The sequence below is a fragment of the Equus przewalskii genome, chromosome 2 (genome assembly GCF_037783145.1).
Source record: "Equus przewalskii isolate Varuska chromosome 2, EquPr2, whole genome shotgun sequence".
Taxonomy (NCBI): Eukaryota; Metazoa; Chordata; class Mammalia; order Perissodactyla; family Equidae; genus Equus; species Equus przewalskii.
The window spans coordinates 8,064,771-8,087,725 of record NC_091832.1 but is presented as its reverse complement, the minus strand read 5'-3'; the positions used below and the strand labels follow the sequence as shown (position 1 = coordinate 8,087,725).

The following is a 22,955-nucleotide window of genomic DNA, read 5'->3' as shown; positions in this document are numbered from 1 at the left end:
TTTAGAGATTTCAAATATAAAGACGTAGGACGTTCACAAAGCTAAAGAGAAGTATTTCTGCAATTGCTTTGTTCTCAAGTGGTCGGAGCACAATAAGGGGAGAGGGTGCTCTATCTCTCTCCTCATCAGCCTAAAATTTGCTAGGCATTAAAACATCACCACACTTCTCTCGCTCTTCGCAGGAAATAGCTTTACTAATCTAAGTATTTTAGAAATGAGTTATGTGGTCCCCTCTAGGAAATATGAAAAGTCATTATTCAATCTCTCAAAAACCTCGACAATATTCAGTAAGACTCTTGAATATGCCGAAATGTATAGGATGGAAGAAACGGAGCTGCTGAGTTTGATGGGGTCTAGTTTGCAGCGAGCTGAGGTGGGGAAGGGTCTGAACTTTTCAGATGCAGACTGGGGAGGCAAGTGCTAATTAATACAGTGATCAGAGCCCCAGGGGAGGACGCTATAGAAAGGATGGAGGATACTAAGAAGGATGCGCTCTCAAATTCAGTTCTTCACTGCATCCGCTTCCACGTCGGGGACACAGGCTCGGCCTTTGCCCAGTAAACTGAATCCGGGCTGACATCTGGGGGGTGGGCGGAAGGCACTCACAGGACCTCAGTCCACGTTCTGGTCCCCAAGCCACTAAGCAAACTGCATTTTACCACATTTCAATAGTGAATCAATAGTTTTCTGATAAACATTGCGGATCTCGCAATGGTGTGATGAGCTCGTACACACACACAACGCTGGGATTAATAAATAGATAAAAGAATTCTGTCCCGGGAAAGCAATTCAATTGGTAATATTATAAATTCCCCTTATCATGTTGATCAAACGAACGTTGTGGAATCCGTGGCCCGGGACTGGTTTCGAAATCTCAGTTCCCAAAAAGGTGTTTTCGGCTTTTGCCGGGGTTAGAAGTAATAGTCCAGAAGCGCTGGAAGATCACGGTGCTGGAGCGAGAAAGGGTCGTACTCGCAGCCTTCCTGACTGCCCTAAGTGACCTTCATCAAAGTCTACGGATGGGGAGAGTCCCTGTCTTGGTCTCTCGAGAATGTTTTGATTTTACACGACAGTTCCAAAATAACAGATCCACGCAGGGACCTAGTGAGAGGCAGAAGACCATCTTTCAGCCTGAGACCTGCGGTAGAGCTCTGTCCATAGCCAACCCAATCCCTCTATGGAGGGGCTGCGAAGACATCCTTTCTGTCCCTTCGAAAACTCTCCAGACTTCAATCGCAGCTCCCGGCTCCCTAGTGAGGAAGCTGGAGCCCAGAGCTCCCTCAGGGCGCGCAGAAAAGCCCGGGGTGGGGGTGGGGGAGTTTCAAAACCGTTAGCTCGCGTTGTTTTTTTTTTTTTTTTTTTCCCTCCCTCGCTAAGGTTTCTTTTCTTTTCTCTTCCTGTCCAAATATTTCAAATTTCCGCGCCTTAAATAACAGTCTCCTTTTATTTAGTTAGTTTCCTCGGCAGGTTTGGCCGCCCGCTTGTCTCTGCCCCCCAGCGGGCCCGGGGCGCCTCGGGCGCCTCGGTGCAGCCTGCAGCCCCTGCGCGCTGCCCCCGGCCCAGCCTGCGCCGCCCGGAGCGCGCCCGCCGGAGCCACAGCCCCCTCTTGCCGCGACCTCGCCTGACCTGGCTCCCCGGGCACCCAGAGCCAACTCAGGCCGCCCCCCGCCCGGACGCCTGTCTGCCTCCCAGCTCGACTTCCCTCCCCGGACTTTGGAGCGTCTTCTACTTTGGGGTTTGGATCCCGGGCGCCCTGGAGCGGCAGAAGGGCCGCGGCGATAGGAAAGCAGCGGAGGAGGCCAGTGGCCGGAGCCTGCCCCAGCCCCCACCCCGCGGGTAACCTTGGAGGCGCCCTCGGAGTGAGTGTGTGCGCTGCTGCGCCAGCCGGCTGGGGCGAGCGGGCGCACGGCGCAGCGGGCAGGAGGCGGGAGCTGGGGGCGGGGAGGGGGAGCGGGCCCCGGCGCCTCCCGGCCGCCGCCGCAGCGCCGCGGGAGCTGCAGGCTACCGGGGCGGCCAGGGTCCCCCGGCCCTGGCCCTCAGGCAGCGGTCCCCGAAGAGGCGGCGGCCATCCCACTGGATGGTTCCGGCGACCTGTGCCTGAGGACTAGGGCCGGAGGGCGCCGTGGGAGCAGGGCAAGTGGGCCGGTGAGTGCCTAGCTCTCTGCAGAGGTGAGCTGGCGGCGGGACGCGGCGCGGTGGCTGGAGCAACTCCATGCCCAATGCCAATGCCAGCACTCCCTCCTCCTCCCCCCATGACAGCTGAGGACAGCCGGGCTCCGAGCCTCGCGTCCAACTGCGAGGAGGCAAATGCCTCTCGGGCTTCTCAGCCCCTTAGACTGTTCCAGAAGTTGCCCTAGGGTGTTGCCTTTCCCCCCATAAATTACTAGACGTCCAGGAGTGAAAATGGATGTTCATTCGGAAAGACCCTCAGCGTGAAACACCGAGAAGTGCAGGCCCGCCGGGACTTTGGGTGGGGCTGGGGTGCGCAAATCGCCTAGAAAGGGTCTTGGTTTTTCAACCCGGAATAGATCCGAAAATCGAGTTTTGATCTTCAGCGATGCTTCAAAAGAATAAAACCTCCCCAGATCTAGATATTGGCTTGGCAAATTAAGGTTCCAGTGCAGTGTTTTGCCATCTGCCATAGAAACATTGTGCGAACTTCAGGTGTTAGGATGTGGGTTTGGAATTTTCTGTGCTGTCTTTAATCCTCAAAGACATTAAATAACAGCATGGTAACACACCCGGCAAGCGAGCAAAGGTTATCCTTACCACCACAGCACCTGCAAAAGCACAAGTGGAACTCACATATTTTGCTTTCTGAATTCTAAAATGGCTTCTGAACCTTCCAGAGGTACCAGCACATACGAGGAGGGGGACGGGGGACGGGAGAATTTGTACGTTTCTGAAAACTCCACAGATATTATTACACTTCAGTTGTTCCACCTCACCTCTCTGTCCCAGCCCCCATCCTCATTGGTCAAGGAAGAATTTTAGTGTAGGCCTATTCAATAATTCTATATACAGCCTTCTTCTCTTCCCTTACCCCCCCCCCACCAAAAAAAAAAAAAGAAAAACAGTCAGCCAAAAGCATCAGCTCTTTTGGGGAGGAAGTAAAAAAACCACCAATCCTTATCCAAACTACCCGTCATTTCTTTTGAGCACTAAAAAGAAATTCTACATACAACTAATACTACGAAAGAAAAAATAATTTTTCACAACCTCAAACGCATTCAATTAGTATAATTAAAGTGATATTAATTATCTTTTAACATTTAGATAATGGGACACTTTCTGGAACTGATAGGTGAAAAGCTCAAAAATCTCCATTGAAATGTTTGGAGATGGAAGCTTCTGCTCTTCTTTATATTTTGTCAATATAGCAGTTATGTAGGAAAAAAGTGATACTTTATCTTGACCATATAAAACAGTGTCATGCTGACGAATTTTATTTTAGTTATATGCCTTGGTTTTTCAGATTAGTTATATACATAGTGAAAGTTCACATATAAAGCAAAACTGACATTTTTTAATGTTAAATTTTTAATTTAGACATGCAACCAAATTGTCATAACCATATTAAAATACAGTCCACTCCCCTGTTTCTTCTAAGTGTACAGTTTGCACAACTTGCTGATAAAGAAATCTGCCCTGAGTTTAAAATGTATGCCTTGGAAACATGATTTCCTAAAGTAAAAAATAACTCAATGCTCTTTAGGAATAATTATTCTATAATTTGGCTATTCTGTGTACAGCTAATGTAACAGCATCTCTTTCTTTTACGTTTTGGAACTATTGTAAAAGCCATTTGGGCCCAAATAGTTCTTGTTCCATAGTTTTCTCTCTCAGACATTTTTACTAAGAAGTGACTGTCCTCAATGATGCAGTAACATTCTGATGCCCATTCTGCTAATTCAGACCAAACTTACACAGGCCATTTGAAAAGGAACATGCTTTTCTTCTTTTGTGAAAGTTTAGAACAGATCTGAATGAACGTTAGCATTTGAAAGGCCTAGAATAATTAATTTGTAAATCAGTTATTATAGTGTGGTGATGATTCCAGATGAAATTTTTAAAATTACATATATTAGAAGAATAAATGGGATCAAATTATTAAATTAAACAGCATTTGGTGATGATTAATAGTACAATATTTCCTATCTCTGTATTAAAATAAGTGATAGTGTGTATTGTGTTATTATTTTTAACTGCGAAAGATAATATTATATAATAATCACAAGATATAAAAGTAATTGATTGTTCCAGAGTCTCTTTTTCAATGTTAAGTAAAATATAATGAAAATACAGAATGTTTTTTTAAAAAGTACTTCACTATACTATCACCTATATTTTTGGCTGTCCTCATCTTTTTCTTTTTTTACTTGTTCTATTTTTTTGCCTCGACATTTTAGGTAGTGAGCAAAACTAGCATGTAGAAAGAGCTTTCCAATTCTCCTTTATTCCTGCTTCCTCAGCCATCTAGATTTCTCAATTCACAAACATTACTTCAACTTTAAAAATCAAGTTTTGTGATGCTAAAAATTATTATTCCCATTAATTTAAATTTATCACAGCTCTTTCAGTGAAAAAGCATTCAATCTGTGTTTTATTTAAAATAAAGTTAAGTGAAAAAAGTGTGAACATTAGGTTTAGCAAGTGTGTATTTATATATTGAATATAAATTAGTTGGAATCTTATAACTATTGCTACTATATGCTAAGATTTTCAGTGTGGAACCAAGATCTAGAAAATGTTACAGTTAATTTCTGGTCTTCAGAAAATAGCAATGTATTTTAATTTCCTATATTAGGATATGGCTAATTGTTTTAACTAATAAAAAGTTAAAATGTTGATACTTAATAGAAAAATATGAAGAGAGAACTATGATATCAGATCCAAAGCAATGTTTTTTAAAAATAAATTACTCCTACTGGTAAATCGTATATTTTAATTGTAGTGTTTATTATTTTATAGTCAAATTTTGCACTTGGCATATGGACCAAAATTATCTTTGTTTATCTATAGGCATGTAGTTGGTATTATGCAGGTAATCAAAATAATACTTTGTGGTCCTGTCCTATATGAGTATTTTTATGTATATATGTGTATGTTTAGATAGTTCTTACTAAAGTTCAATACTGAGCAAACAGATATTTTGAACAAATACTACCAATTTACTTCACATTACTATTTTTAAGATGTTAAATTATGATCTGCTACAGAAATATAAACTGTTAATTTTTTAGATATAGGTGAGATCACTTTCATTAATGAGCTAGGGAAAGATTTAAATTAAAATCTTAGAAGTGAGAACACTGATGCAGGTCCTAGTTCTACCTAGGTTATTGTTTCAAATTCTTGTCATGAGGCAAATATATATGAAAGCCACTTAACATCTACAATTAATGTAATCAAATTTGAAATATTAGGAATAGAATTGTGATAGTGACAAGAGGAAGAATGGATATTTTAAATGTTTTAGATAGCCATGCTTGTAGGTTAATTTAATATCAGTTACATAATGGACAATTTGCTAAATAATCCAAAAGCAAGGACAAAACAAGACCAGTAAAAGATACTTGCACAAGAATTCAAAAGCAGGGCAAACAGGAATAGAAAGAATTTTTTCATTACACCACCATGGGAAATATAAACAAATTAATTTTCTTGATATGGATAATTTTATAGTTTCCAGTGAAGTTTTCTACCATTTCACTTGGATAATGCTTTTAAAACACTTAATAACCACTTACTATTTATGGTTATATTTTAAAATTACATCTATAATATGTTTTACTTAAATACAACAGACACATATTCCATCCAAAAATAACAAGTTCAGCAGCATTCTGAAAGGGTGCGTGGACACAGTTGGACATCTGGACTAGACTGAGGGGCTGTTTAATGTGAAGCCGGAGTAGGGCCACATGGGAGAGAGCACTGAACTGACTGAATGCTGGCTAATTTGCTTAAGAGTAATCAAAATGGCTCTGAGCTAGTATAAATTGCCTACAGTTGTTTAAATACACCATGTACTTACTGGAAAAGCAAATAACTTTATACAAAGACAGTTAAAGGAAGGAACATATATTTTTTGCGTCCAGAGGGATATCACAGATGTCATGGGGAAAATATTAATCTAGCAATATAAAAGAGAACTGTACATTGTAACATCAGCTGAAGATCAATGATTGCTTTCAATTTCTTTTAAAAAAAAGCCTATTTATCATGTTTTAAAGATTTAAAATGCACAGTTCTTCAAACATATGACTAATATCTATAAAATACACAACACATACTAACTTAATATTCTAATTTTTTAAATTTCCACAAAATTACCTCAGAGTACCTTTTAGTTCATCAGGTCTTATTAAAAGATCAAGGACCATACCCTAAGATGCCCAAAAAAGGTTTGTTGCTTACTAACATAAGAGAATTTTAAAGATCAGTGCTTTCTAAGGAAAATGTTCTGTCTTGAATTACCAGGATGAAGATCTTGGAATTTTTAGTAGCAAATTTTTTCTTCTATGAACAAATAGATTATATTTAGGATCAACATAAGATTAATTTAAATTTCTATAGTAAAGTAATATTTTCTATCATTGTTTTGAGTTTAAATATATAGAATTTAGACAATAGAACTCTATGTGGCCATTATGAGGTTTCTCTATATTCAGCAACAGAACAGACTGAAGAGAAATCAGATCAAAACATAAAATTCAGACATAAAATTCAAGTTACAGAACAGCAATGTTATTAAATCAACCAGCAGAAAAATTGTCTTGTACAAAAATCTTCCATTAATTTAGGGAAAAAGAGTGGTAAGAAAAAAATATTTAAATCTCTTACCATTAGATTAAAATATTACTGGTTTCTTATCTAATATTGTAGGAAATAAAATCCTAAATATTTAGGAAAGGGATATGAACATCCTAAAAAACAAATGAGTCTCTGTTTAGGAACTGTGATAGTAATTGATCTGAGAGGATCCCCTGAAGATATTTTAATGTAGTTATGGATATGTTAGCACATAAAAAGTGCTGAATTACATTGAATTTTGTCATCATATAGTAGGCTATTAAATTATATGTATACAAGGAAAATAGGAGATACTTTAACAGATGTCTTTTCTTTTTGGTACTTCTTAATTTATGCATATATTAATTCAGCTTACATTTCAGTAAAAGGAGAGAGAAAAGAAAATCAAGCAAGTCAATAAGTCAATACTTATTATTTTGTATTTGTATTGCCTAATTTAATATTCATAACCCCCTCATGGACTGGGCTTTATTCTCCCATTTTGCAAATCAGGAAACTCAGATTTAATGATGCTGAATAACTTGCCCATGGTCACAGACTGGTAATTTATAGCGTAAGAATACAAACCAGTCTTTTTTTTACTTCATTATGGCCGACGGAAAGATGTTGCAGGGAAATTACCGTAAATCAGTCAATTCAACAATCACGTTTTAAGGGCTCATCATTGTAGTCACTTAATAGGTTTATAACCTTGGGACTAATTATATCCGAGGCTTTCCACATCTGTAAAATGGGAGTAATAATACCTAATTTGCCACGTTTGTAAATAACAAATGAAATGTGTGTAAATTTCCTGGTACTCAGTAAGCCTTTAATAAATGGCAACTATTATTATGGGAAGTACAAAGTAACATAAAATCCATTCTTGACCTCAAGGAACTTAAAAACTATTTGGGTAAATAAAGTTTACATATGGTGTGCATATAACAACTGGACAGCAAGCAAGGTGTGAGTAAATGTGTGGTAGTATGTGGTGTAGATTGCACCAAAAAAGCAGCTTTTTAGGGAAAATCTTATTAGAGGGCTTATGATATGGATTTAAATATCCTACAGTGGAAAACTTCCCTTACTGAGAAGAAAAAGGAAAAACCACCCTTAAATAATTAACTGTTTTTCCAGCATGTACTCTCTGAGGGTGTCTCTATCCAACAAGTATATCAGGTGAACAATGGAAAGTGACTGCATGGACATAAAATATATTACAGAAAGCATATATAAGCAGATGTTTTGAAAGGTGTCTTTCCTTATCTTGGAATAAATGACAATGATACTGTGATTCAAATGGGAATGGAAAAATACCTGTGAGTCTCACAATCATTACATAATGGGACCTATAACAAGTAGTCAGTGTAGGATGGTAAATGAATGGCCTTAGAGGCAAATAAACCTTATTTCTAACTCTGGTACTTACTATGTATGTAGAGGAAATAGTGGAACAGGTACTTAACCTTTCTGATCCTCATTTTCTCATTTGTAAAATGGGTATAATAATATTTACAGAGTTGTAGTAATTAGGAATAATATTTATTAATAAGTCATTTCATACTCTAATATAGCAAACTTGGAAGGCCATAAACCAACAAGTTTGCTGAGACAAATTTATGTTTAAGGTAATTATTGATGTGTTACAGCTCGAGTTGCCATTTTTTTTTTAAATTTTCTATTCTGATTTTCATTTTTTTGTTTTCCTTGCCTGCCTTCCTGTGGGTTACTTGAATCTTTTTAGAATTCTATTTTGATTTATCTATAGGGGTTTTGAGTGCATCTCTTTGTATAGATTTTTAGGGATTGCTCTAGGTATTACATCATACATAGGTAACTTATCACAGTCTACTGATGTTGGCATCTTCTCAGTTTGAGGGGAGAGTAGAAACCTTACCTTTGTGTTCCTTTACCCTCCCCCCTTATAAAATAACTGTCTTCCATATGTCCTCTACATACATTTAAAACCACATCAGTTACATTTTTTGCTTCAGCTATCAAATATATTTTAGAAACCTCAAAAAAAGAAGGAAAATCTATTACATTTAATCCTATTTTCCTTACGATATTGTTTCATCCTTTTTGATGCTCCAAGTTGGCTTCTATTAGTTCCTTCCTTTCTGTTTAGAGAACTCCCTTTATTCTTGTAGTGTAGGTCTGCTGGTGAGAAATCCTTAGTTTTCCTTCATCTGATTTTCCCTTCATTCCTGAAGGATATTTTTGCTAGATATCAGATTCTGGGTTCAGAGTTCTTTTCTTTCAGCATTTGAAAAGTGTTATGCCACTTCTTTCTGGTCTCCATGGCTTTTGATGAAAATTCCTTGTCATTTGAATTGTTTTTCTCTGATAAGTAAAGTGTTGTTTCTCTCTCTACCTGCTTTCAGGATTTTAAATTTGTCTTTCATTTTCAAAAGTTTGACTATGATGTGTTTTGGTTTGGATTTCTTTGGGTTTATCCTTTCTGGGGTTGCTCACATTCTTGAATATGTAGGTTTATATCTTTTGCCATATTTGGGAAGTTTTCAGCCATTATTTCTTCAAGTACTTTTTTAGCCATACCCTCTTTTTCTTCTCTTTCTGGGACTCTGATGATACAAATATTAGATTTTCTGTTGTAGTCCCACAGGTTCCTGAGGCTCTGTTCATTTTTTTTTCTTAGTCTAGTTTCTCTTTGTTGTTCAGATTAATTCCTCTTGTTTTATCTTGCAGTTCACTGATTCCTTCCTCTGGTCCCTCTATTCTGCTGTTGAGCCCAACCATTGAGTTTTTATTTTAGTAATTATATTTTTCAATTCTAAAATTTTCATTTGTTTCATGTTTACATTTTCTATTTCTCTGCCAAGACTTTCTATTTTTTTCATTTGTTTCAAGCATGTTTATAATTGCTCATTGAAGTATTTTTATGATGCCTTAAATCTTTGTCAGATAGGTCTAACATCTCTGTCATCTCAGGTTGACAACTATGGATTGTCTTTTGGGGGGAAGGGTAATTTAGTTTGAAATTTTCCTGGTTCTGGGTAAGATGCCTGATTTTCTGTTGAAACTTGGACATTTTGGATTTTGTCTTATGAGACTCTGGGTCTTGTTTAAATCTTCTATTTTAGCCAGCTTTCTCTGACACTGTAATGGCAGGGGAGGAGAGGGGCACACCACCTCATTACTGCCAGGTTGGAGCAGAAGTCCAGGTTTCTAATTTGACTCTGCTAACGTGCAGGGTGGGTGCTATTCATTGTTGCTGGGCAGGGATGGGAGTTCTGGCTCCTCGCTAGCACTCCAACTGATACATCCCTGCCTGGAAAAGATAGGAGTGCTTCGTTACTGCTCCCCGTGTGATCTCTTCTGACACTATGGAGGAGCAGGGAAGTGGACTCATTACTGCTGGGCAGTGGTGAAAGCGCTGACTCTCTACTAAGCCTCCTCTGACACTGCCCCCATTATCACTTTTTAAAATGTAATGTATTTAATTGTAAGCTTATATAATTTAAATTCTTAAATGGCTATTTCTAACAACTGGCTCACAAAATTCTTGAAAATTTAACAATCAGCTTTCATGAGCCAGCAGGAGCTGGCTCCAGCACAACTCTGTAAAAATGCACATAACCTTTGATCCAGCAACTGTACTACTAGGAATCTACCCTAAGGACTTCTAAATTTCTCTCAAATCCATCTGTACAACTGTTTACTTGACATCTTTTATTGTGTGTCTAATAGGCATCTCAAATTTATTATGTCCAAAACTAAAACCTTAACTTTTATACCATAAAACCTGTTTCTTCTTTTGTGTTTCCTGTCTCAGTACATGGCCCACCATCACCCAAATGCTCAGGTTAATGAGTCTTGACACTTCTTTTCCTCTTACGCCATCCAAACTATTAGCAAATCCTGTTGTCTGCATCACCAAAATATATTATGAATCTGATGACTTCTTACTTTCTTCATCATCAAGCCTCATTGGTTCTAATCAGCTAGTATACTAATCTCTGAAGTAATCACTGTGGCTTTGTCTGGCCAAGCCTGAGTTACGCTCATCTCTGGGGTCATTGAGTGAATTCCACCCAAAGCACCTGGATGAATGGATTCTGGCAAAAAGACAATTTTGGCTATAATGTTGCAGCATGATCATTTAATTGTTTATGTTCTCTATTTTAAACATTAAATAATTCTATACATATATAGTACACTAAGTACGAAAAAAGGGAAGAAAAATAAGCATTTAGTGCTTATCATGCTTTATAAAATATTTTCATGTGTAGCATGTTCTCAAATGTGAATTAATTTATGTGACCTAAACAAATCCTTTTTTAAGAGATATTTTTAATTATCTAGAGCCAGTGTGTTCTTTTTAGAAGGCTATTAATGCTTAATCTATCTTTTTCCACATAGAATGCAAAAATGTGATGATACATATGCAAATTCATGGCAAATTCTATATGGCAAAAGTATTTTTTTCTAAGGTGCTCTTTAATTCACTGTTCACACAATTAAAAGTAAGCATAGAAGAAGACCTATTTTACACCTTTGTGCCAGTATCCTTTTAAACCTCTGTCCAGTTTATTGCTGATTTCTCTGGTTTCTTCATTAGACCCACAAGAGAATAGTTTTCTTCATTTGAAACATATAATTGCCAAATAGGACATAGTTCTAAACTTGAAGCATTCAAAGTCTTATAAAAGTTACCCTGACTTTTTAACTGCAGTAACTACTTTCTATGCAAAATTTCAGAAGAATTATAACTCTTTAAAGGAGATAAGTTCTCTCCATTTAAACACATATGATTATTGCTGTTCAAGAAAGTTATGTCTGTTGGATGCAATTTACATATTCAATACGCATTTGAGTGCACTGCATGTGAGGACTTTGTTATGTGCTGAGACAGTCAAGAAGGTGAACTTGGTTTTTGCCTACAAGGAGTCACAGTTTTGGCCTATTTACATAGATATTGTTTGCACTGCTTGCATATGGTCTAGATGCTTAAATATAACTTTTTTCAGCCAACCCTCAATGCTCTGTTCCCACTGACTCCTTTGTCCTTCAGGCATAAGGGTGCTCATGACTTCTGGCTGTCTTTAATTCTTGAGATCCTCTTCTTCCCTTATTTCTGCTCTTAACCTTATCCACATGTCTGTAAATAATCCCTTTATAAAACTCTTTTAAGTCCTTTTGAACATGCCATTCATTTAATGCAAGGACTTTGATTAATATACCTATTTCAACATGCATTCTGAATGAAGGTTGAAGTTACAAATATTCAGATTCTGGTTAACCATTGACTTGTTTGGGTAAATTCTTTAAAGGGCTAACTGCTTATCTTCTAAAATACACTTCCTGTCACCTCCTTTATTTTCCATCTCAACATTGTGTTTGTTTCCATAATCACTTTCATCTAATTTTTTTTTTACTTATTTATAGTCTTCTTCAGAAGACTGAAAGTTACCTAGGGCAGGGACCATGTTTATTTTTTCACCATTGTATTCCTTGTGACTGGCATATAGTAGATGTTTAATAAAGATTTGCTCATCCATTTATTTAAGCAATATTGAGTACTTACTATGCACCAAGCCCTGTTTCAGATTCTGAAAACAGAAAAAATAAACCAAGTCCCTTCTCTTATGAAATGAATGAATGTGTTCCAAATCTAGATCCATGGGATATTAATAGCCCTTACATGAAAAAAGCATTCCATGGACAAATAAATTTGGGAAACAATTCCCCAAAACTTTGATTTTTTTTTTTTTTGCAGGTTTTCTCAGTTACTTTAATAAGCAAATATGAATTTGCAAGAGGGGATTAAATATCTGCAGTGTTTCCCAAGCTCTTTTATCACAGAGCCCCCTTTCCAATGATAAAGTCAACGATAAAGGTTTCAAAGTAGGCCACAATTTGGGGCAGGAGCATGATTGTTGCTTTGGATTTAAGTAGGTCAGGGAAGTTTTGACTAGAGGTTCAATTTCCCTATCTAATCCACTCGTATTTATCGCCCTTTAATCAATTTAAAATGTGCAACACAAAATAATTGTTATGATTTAAGAGCAAGTCATGCCTCTTTTAGAAGGTATAAAATAAATTTAAATACTTTTGCAGTTGACTAATGGGGTGATGTATAATTAATAACAGATCTTCAGTAGAATAGTTTACTCCTTAAAGAGGCACACACAACATTGAAACAATTGGCATAATTTCAAATTCATCCATGTTTAATTCAGGGCCATGCCCACATAGCCTTAATCCATTTTACCAATTCACTAGGGGGGCTTACTGCCCAAACTGTACACCTTATTTCTATGCTTTAAATGTTCTCTGTCTCCTAGTTTCACCTCTTAATTGCTGTGTCTTTGAAAAAAAATGTATCATCTCTGAACCTCAGTTTCTTTGACTATAAAATGAGGTAATAGGGGCCGGCACCATGCCCGAGTGGTTGAGTTCGTGTGCTCTGCTTCGGCGACCCAGGGTTTCACCGGTTCGAATCCTGGCTGCGAACATGGCACCGCTCATCAGGCTGTGCTGAGGCGGCATCCTACATGCCACAACTAGAAGGACCCACAACTGAAAATACACAACTATGTACCGGGGGGCTTTGCGAGAAAAAGGAAAAATAAAATCTTAAAATAAAATAAAATGAGATAATAAGAGCTACTCACAGGATTAAGTAAGATAATAGATATTATTATTATTATATTATATACTACAATATATAATATGTGTAGTATATAATATAATATATAATATGTATATAAAATGCCTCTCATGAGTGGGAAATTACAGACAAGCTAGAGGAATAGGCTAGAATGATGGATGTGGTAGTGGACTAGAGATGGAGACATCAGTAAGAATGCATGTTTAATTAATATAGATACATATGGTTAAATTTAGAAATATTTATAGATATGTGTATGTACATGGGTTAGTATATGCACACATACTTCTTTGTTCCATCAGCTGAGAGGGTTAGAAGAAACAACACCCCAAATACAGTGAGCACACTTAGCACCTAGATCTTGGCTTCTTTTTTTTTTTTTTTTAGGAAGATTAGCTCTGAGCTAACATCTGTTGCCAATCCTCCTCTTTTTTCTGAGGAAGACTGGCCCTGAGCTAACATCCATGCCCATCTTTCTCTGCCTACCACAGCATGGCTTGCCAAGTGGTGCCATGTCCGCACCTGGGATCCAAACCAGCGAGCCCCGGCCCCTAAAGCAGAACGTGTGAACCCAATCACTGTGCCACCGGGCTGGCCCCTAGATCTTGGCTTCTAATACCACTCTCCATGAAAAGGAATCAGGGCTCCTTGGAGAAATGGCTGATTCTATGACTGGAGTAGGCACTATACAAGATGAGCCTGGATCATCTTGTGGTGTGAGTAAAGAATTGTTCAAAACACACACACACATACACATTGGTGGGCTACGTCAAAGGGGCACAGAAGCCAACTGAAAGAACTTCTAATGGCCAAAGGTGGAACAATTTGAGCAAGAAAATAAAAGTTTATTGGATTATAACCCAAAGTATAAAATAAACATCCATAAATCCATACTACTATAAATAAATGATTGATTGAATAAATTAATAAATGGAAGAATAGTCCCATGGAGAATTCCAAATAAATTATGTAGATACTCTAACCTAAAGGAAGGAGAGCATAAGTATCCACTCCTTAAGTGTGGGCTGCACATAGTGACTTTCTTCCAAAGAGTATCATATGGAAAGGGGGAGAAAAAGAATAGCTTTCCAGTGGAGAAGCCTGACAAACACTGTTTCAGTCAGGTGATCAAGGTCAACACCAATAATCATAAGTCATATTGGTGGTATGTAACCTTGATGTGATATCATGAAAATGGCAAACTACATTTGTAATCTTCCTCCAAAAAACCCATAATTCATATCATTACACACGTTTTAGAAAGGCCAAAATCCAGAACACTGGCACCACCAAATCTGGGCAAGGAGGTGCATCAACAGGGACTCTCTTCACTGCTGGTGTGAATGCAAAACCATACAGCCACCTCGGCAGTTTCTTATAAAACTCAACATACTCTTAGCATTTGATCCAGCAGTTGCATTCCTTGATATTTATCCAAAGGCGCTGAAAACTTGTGTTCGCTCAAAAACCTGCGCACAGATCTTTATAGCACCTTTATTCATAATTGCCAAAACTTGGAAGCAACCAAGATATCCTCAAGAGATGAATAGATAAATAAACTGTGGTATGTCCAAACAAGGGAATATTATTCATCACTAAAAAGAAGTGAGCTATCAAGCCATGAAAAGACATAGAAGAATCTTAAATGTATGGGACTAAGTGAAAGAAGCCGATCTGAAAAGGCTGCATATTGTATGATTTCAACCGTATGACATTCTGGAAAAGGCAAAACTATGACAACAGTAAAATCATCAGTGGTTGCCAGGCGATGGGTGTTTGGAAGGATGAACAGGCAGAGCACTGAGGACTTTTAGGGTAGTGGAAATACTCTGTATGACACTGTGATGATGGATACATGTCATTACAGTATACGTTTGTCCAAACCCAGAGAATGTACAACACCAAGAGTTAACCCTATGGTAAACTATGGATTTGGGGTGATTACAATGTGTCAATGTAGGTTCATCAAGTGTAACAAAAGTACCACTCTGTGAGGGATGTTGAAACTACATGTGTGGGGACAGGGGATATATGAGAAATCTCTGTACTTTTCTCTCAATTTGCTGTGAACCTAAAACTTCTCTAAAGAAACAAAGTCTTTAAAAAATTAACAAAATAAACCATAACTCCAGTCTAATCATGAGGAAAACATTAGACAAATTCCAATTAAGGGGCATCCTACAATACACCTGACCAGTACTCCCCAACTGTCAAGACTTTCAAACACAAAGAAAGCCTGAGAAAATGTCACAGGCAAGAGGAGCCTAAGGAGGCAAGTAACGTGGGTTCCTGGATGGGATCCTGGAATATAATAGGAACACTAGGTAAAAACTAAGGACATATGAATAAACTGCAGACTTTAGTTAATAATAATGTACACATTGGTTCATTACTTATAACAATGTACCATATTATTAACATCAAATGTTAATAATAGGGGAAACTGTGTGGATGAGAGGGTATATGGGGACTGTCTACTATCGGTTCAATTTTTCTGTAAAGCTAAAACTGTTCTAAATTATGAAGTCTATTAATAAAAAAAATGCTTCTCATGATGCCTGGTATGTGAAAGGTGTTCAATAAATGGTCTGTATAATCATTGTTATGACCATTACAATTAATAATAATATAACTGATTTTTTTCCAGTTTGCACCAGTTTATGGTCACAAATATAATCCTATTATAATTATCTTCCTTGTTTCAATAGAAGCCACCTATAGCATTTGAGCTTTAGAGAGAAGCAGACTGAGATTAAGAGCCTGGCTCTGAAACTTTACATGCTTTATGAACTTTGGCAAATTATTTACTTTACCTCCCTAATGTCCTCATTTTTAAGATGAGACTAACAATAGCACCTACAACAATTGTCAGAATAAAATTAGACAATTCATTCATTCATTCATTCTACTAATTTTTATGGAGTGCCTACTATGAGGAAAACCAAGAAAAGGCAGGTTTTTCTGGGAGGAAGTTTAGGGAATAGTAGAAATTGTTTTGGACCTGTTAAATTTGAGATGCTAATTAGATATCCAAGTGGAAAATTCAAATAAATGACTACATACTGGTGTCTCGAACACAGGGAAGAGTTCAAGGCTGGAGATGAAATTTAGCCTCACAGTTTCATGACTGACTAAATTGACCTGAGGGACACTCCAACACTTAGTGCTCAAGTACAAGAAGAACCAACAAAAAAAGCCTTAGCAGGAGGAACCAGAGAGGTAGGAAAAAAATCAGGAGACAATGATGTCACAGATACAAGAAAAGTTCAAGCAGAAAAGTGTTGAATGCTGCAGAAAGGTCAAGTGAAATGAGGAAAGAGAACTATTCATTGTGTTTGGTAATAGTAAGGTTGATAATGCCATTGACAGAGTAGTTTCAGTGAAATGATAAAGGCAGAAGCCAGAATGAAGTGGGATGCAGAGTAAATGGGAGATGAGAAAGAATGGACAGTAGGTGTGATAAGTTTGAGAATTTTGCTGTGAAAAGGAGCAAAGAAATGAGGTGGTGACTGAAGATGAGTTTAGAGTCAAGGGAGGGTTTTTAAAGATGGAATACTAGAGCATGTTTGTAGGATTGGAATGATCCTATGGAAAGAAAGAAATCTTGCATATACCTAGGTACCCAAAATATTATCTGTTGTTGTTTTATTTGTGTTGTTATTATTATACGATCTCCAATCTCCCACCTCCCAAATCTCACCCAGTTATGCCTGGAAGTCTGAGAATATCTCATGTGAGATCATGAAAAGTCCTGCTACCGTCTGTCATGTCATACTCTCCTGCCAGACTCCCTTCAGTGAAATCTCCAGACTTCCAACTGCCCATGAAATTATTTAATAATATTTCTGTACTGCCACTAGTCCTGAGGCTCATCTTGCATATTCTGATGTCCATTCCAAAGGCAGTGTTTCCTGATGCCCCAAAGCTGCTAGTGCCAATAATGCTAAAATCCTTTAGGTGCTGAAGTAAGTGGTGGATTTCTCGGAGTCTTCAATGAGCAATATTCAGAGAAGAAGAGGAGAGAATGCCCCTCTTCCCTCACTTTATATACCTGGGAACCAAGCAATGCTGATTGTGACTCAAGGTCTCCCCAGAGTAATTTCTAAAAATAGCCTGGTCTGTTTCTGGTTAGAGTACCTAAGGGCCTCAAACTTAAGTCCATTAGCTGGAGCCATTTTCTAAGACAGACCTCATGTTGTAATCCCAATTTTTCTTTTCACCCTATTGCTTTTATGACTTCTTTCTGCTTCCCAAACTTCATGCAAATCAGTTCATGCAAGTTCCTAGTTGGCTTATCACATTGATCTTTTAAGTCTAAATCCCAGAAATAGGGATATAATTTAGGCTAAAGCTTGAAACCTATCTAGAGTTAGTGGTGTACCAGGGATGGGGCAGTGGGATTGGTCTCCTCTGAATGAAGGCAATAAGGGGGTAAACTAAGTGTAGAGAATTAAAAACAGTAATAAAACTGACTAAAAGTAGATCTGCTTTTTACTATCACAAAGCACCAGGACCTCTAAACCATGTCAGTGATAAAATACCCCCCTCTCCAAAATCTTTTGTTAGCTAAGTTCAAAACAATTGTGCAGTTACACTGTGAGTTTTCATGATATACACACAAGTTTCCAATTAGTACATTTTTATCATTTAAACATTGTATTCTATGTGGAAGTTAATTTGGACTCAGCCTCCAACACACTCAGACTCGGCTACACATTTGTTTTTAGAGTAAGTTCCTAACGATTCAGAATTGCTCCAGTTCACTACAGACGCTGTTCTTGTTTCCAGCTTCTGTGCTACTACATATTTCTGCATTCAAACAGTACATTTAGTATAAATAATGACAACAGAGATTGTAAAGATGAAGAAACAAACTTGAGTGTCTTCAATTCTGTCAGTTTACATGACTACATGGAGATATTTATGTTTAAAATTTCAAGTTTAAAATGCAAAGACGATTGAAAGCTGCTAACATCAATCCTAAAGAAACAGAGGTGTGTAATTTCTAGTGAAATGGGATTTTTGTGAATTTCTGCCAAGCTTGTCCTTTTTTTTTTTGCAGGGAAAGATTCACCCTGAGCTAACATCTGTTGTCAATCTTCCTCTTTTTTTTCCCCCTCCCTCAAGCCCCAGTGCGTGGTTGTATATCCTAGTTGTAAGTCCTTCTAATTCTTCTATATGAGCTGCTGCTACAGCATGGCAACTGACAGACAGGTGGTGTGGTTCCATGACTGGGAAACGAACCTGGGCCACTGAAGCAATGAGAGCGCAGAACTATAACCACTAGGCCATCGGGGCTGGCTCCAAACTTATCGTTTTTGTTTAAGACCTTCCTAACTATTTGTAGATATTTTACTTCATTTGAAAGAAATTTCAAAATTAAAGTCAATAAAAAGAATTCTTCAAACAGTGAGTAAAGATAGATTGACAAATCTGGCTATATTCTCTGTTGAATAAGAGTATGTGGTGAAGAAGAATTTTTATGAAGTCATTGACAAACATGCAGAAGTTAAGGCTCAAAAACAAAATGTTATTCATTATTGCAACAGACTAATATGTAAGTATGTTTCTTTCTCCTTTAAAAAATAAATTACTTAAAAAGTATTAACTCTTTATTTTTCTTCTTCTGTACTGTAATATTTATTAATTTTTTGTTTGTTTCCAACAAAAGAAGATTTTCAACCCGTGTATATATAGTCAATTAATTTAGGACAAAGGAGCCAAGAATATACAATGAAGAGAGGGCAGTCTCTTCAATAAATAATGTTGGGAAAACTAGACAGCCACATGCAAAAGAATAGAACTTGACCCTTATCTTACACCATACACAAATATCAACTCAAAATGGATTATAGACTTGAATGTAAGACCTGAAGCCATAAAACTCCTGGAAGAGAACATAGGCTGTAAGCTCCTTGACGCTGGTCTTGGTGATGATTTTTTGGATCTGACACCAAAAGCAAAGCAACAAAACAAAAATAAGTAATTGGGACTACATTAAACTAAAAAGCTTCTGCACAGCAAAGGAAACCATCAAGAAAATGAAAAGACAGCTTACTAAATGGGAAAAAATATTTGCAAATCATATATCTAATAAGGGGTTAATCTCCAAAATATATAAAGAACTCAAACAAATCAATAGCAAAAAACCAATCTGATTTAAAAATGGCCAAAGAATCTGTACAGACATTTTTCCAAAGAAGACATACAGATGGCCAGGTGGTATCTGAGAAGGTGTTCAACATCACTAATCATCAGGGGAATGTAAATCAAAACCACAATGAGATATCACCTCACACCTGTTAGAATGGCTATTATCAAAAAGACAAGAGGTGTTGAGGATGGAGAGAAAAGGGAACCCTCACACACTGTTGGTGGGGTTGTAAATTGGTGCAGCCACTATGGAAAACAGTATGGAGGTTCCTCAAAAAATTAAAAATAGAAATACCATATGATCCAGCCATTTCACTTCTAGATATTTATCTGAAGGAAATGAAAACACTAACTTGAAAAGATATATGTACTCCTATGTTCACTGCAGCATAATTTACAATAGCCACAATATGGAAACAACCCTAGTGTCCAGTAATGGATGAAAGGATAAAGAATATACACCAGAATATTATTCAGCCATAAAAAAGAGGGAAATCTTGCCATTTGCAACACCGTGGATGGAACTTGAGGGCATTATGCTAACTGAAATAGGTCAGACAGAAAGAGGAAGACAAATACTAGATGATTTCACTTATATGTGGAATCTAAAACAACAACAACAACAAAAGCCCCCACACCCATAGATGCACAGAACAGATTGGTGGTTGCCAGAGGTGGGGGACTAGGGAGTGGGTGAAATGGGTGAAATTGTTCAAAAAGTACAAACTTCCATTTATAAAATAAGTCCTGGGGATGTAATATACAGCATTTTGACTGTAGTTAATAATACTGTACAGTATATTTGAAAGTTGCTAAGAGAATAGATCTTAAAATTTCTTATCACAAGAAAAAGAATTTTGTAACTATGTGTGGTGATGGATGTTAAGACTTATTGTGGTGATCATTTCACACTATATACAGACATCAAATCATTATGGTATACACCTGAAACTAATATAATGTTATATGTCAATTATATCTTAATTTAAAAAAATATTTTCACTGTCTGCAGTTATTTTCTGGCCATTATGATTATTCATTTCATTTTCTGATTTTTACTAAAAATAATTTTGTCATCTAGAGGCGCAAAGTGTTAACAAAATGACCCAATTCTCATGTCAAATACACTAAATATACCACTTCCTATAGTAATAACAATTTACTATTTTAAGAATGAGGATAAGAATGTTCTCCTTTCTTGAACACTCCGTGTCTCCAAATTTATGGCACTTAATTTTTTATATTTTATTCTGAATCATTCACCAATTTGTACATCTTACAAAATCACAAATTGTCTTATCTCCCCAAAGAGACTGTAAATCCCATGAGGACAGTTCAAGTAATAGGAAATCAATAAATAAAAATGTAATAAATATTCTCACTGCATCCTAACTAGAACAAAAACTGAATTTGATTTTGAGAAGGAAGAAGATTAAACCCTGAAATGTAATGATTCCAAATTTAGTTGTTCATGTTCTGAGGCAACTTCATTCTTAATTAAAAATAATCATTATTATAAAAATGGCACTCTCCCCCTCTGTAGCAGATGTCTCTGGTACCACCCATATCATGTATTCACAGCCCATCTCTGATTTCAGCCATATCTGTGTTACGTCATTCCAATGTACTTCACGTTGCCAGTGTCCTACTCAAATAAGTCTGCATTCTGTCCTGGAGCCTTCTCCATACATCATGGGAGCTTGCTCAGCCCATTTGGCAAGCACAGCTCAGACAAGTGGAAGATTTGACCCCTATCTGGGGCAACTCTCAAATAATAGGATGTAGAGTTTGTGGATAAATGCTCCAGCCTCTTTAAAGCAGATTACAGAAACCTCAGTAACACATCCTTCTATTTGATTTCCTCTTTCCCTATTTCACTCTACTCACTCCCTCCCTCCTGATTCCTGGGATTACTTCCTAAATAAACTACCTGCCTCCTAAATAAACTACCTGCATCCAAGGCCATGTCTATGACTCTGCTTTCAGAGAAACACAAATTGAAAGTACTCTCAAACACTATATTCCAGTAACATTAGAGATTTTGTAGTTCTGTGGAAAGGGCAAGCTCTTTCTTGCCTCAGGGCTTTTGTATATGCTATTCCTTCTACTTGTTATGCTTTTTCCCATCTCATCAGTCAGGTATCAACTTAAATACCACTTCTTCAGGAAACTTTTCTTGACTCCTTAGAGCAAGTTAGATGGCCCCTTGTTTAATGCCCTTATATCAACCAGTACTTTTAGTTTGGTGGTACTTATTATAACTGCAGTTGAATATTTATTTGGATAATTTTGTGTTTAAAGTTGGTTTCCTGAATTAGGTTGTAAGCTTCACAAGAGCAGATATGATGTTTGTTCGCGGCAATATGCTCAGCATCTAGTAAAATGTCTGGCATCCTATGGATAGTCAACAAATATGTACTTAGTGCCTATCATTTGTCCAGCAGTTTTCTAGACTCTAAGGATAGAGTTAAGAACAAATCAGTCAAAAATTCTACCCTCATGGATCTTACGTTATAGAAGAGAGAACCAAGACAAAACCCAAAATATACAAATAAAATATGGGGTATGCTGAAAGATAGTAAGTGCTATGAAGAAAATAAAATAGCAAAGGGAAAAAGAGAATGTTGAGGGAGTTGCAGTTTTAAATAGGGTGATCACGGAAGGCCTCAATGAGGTGAAATTTGAGAAAACATCTAAAAGATATGAGCCATATAGATATCTGGGTTAAGAGTGCTCAGGCAGAGGGAAAAATAGGTGCAAAGGCCCTCAGGCAAGAGAATGCTTGTCACGGACATATTCAAAGAACAGCAATAAACCTAGTATGGTAGGATTAGTAAAGTGAGTGAGGGGAAAATAGGAAGAGATGACATCAGAGGTACTAGGGGATAGTGAGGTGGATAATGTATGACCTTGGAGAGTATTTTCAGGACTTTTACTTTTATCCTGAGTGAGATGAGAAGAAGCCATTGAAGTTCTGAGCAGGAAAGTAATGTGATCTGACTTCTATTTTAACACTATGACTGTGGTTGCTACTTTGAGGAAGAGGACAAAGACAAGGACAGAAACAGAGAGACCAGTTAGGATGCCATTGCAGTAATCTGGTCAGGAGATTAAGAGAACTCGGACAAGGAAGGTACCTGTGGAGGTAGTGATAAATAATCAGATTCTAGATATGTTTTAAAGAAAGAACCAATAGGATTTGCCTACAAGATTTTAGGTTTGAACAAATAGAACTGAGATTGGAAAGACTATAGGAGAAGCAGGTTTGGGGGTAAGATGTAAAATATGAGATGTCTGTTATATATCCAAATGGAGAAGATGAGTAGGCAGATGGATATACATAAATCTGCAGTTCAGGGGAGAAGACTTA

General features: G+C 37.3%; 1 long non-coding RNA gene across 1 annotated transcript in view; it reads left to right on the top strand.

The window, feature by feature from the left end:
• The first annotated feature begins 1,431 nt into the window (after positions 1-1,431).
• Positions 1,432-22,955, top strand: part of LOC139081899 (uncharacterized) — a 108,930-nt gene continuing 87,406 nt past the window's right edge. The window contains exon 1 of the long non-coding RNA XR_011537372.1: positions 1,432-1,859. This is a non-coding gene — a long non-coding RNA (uncharacterized lncRNA). The remainder of the gene's footprint in view (positions 1,860-22,955) is intronic.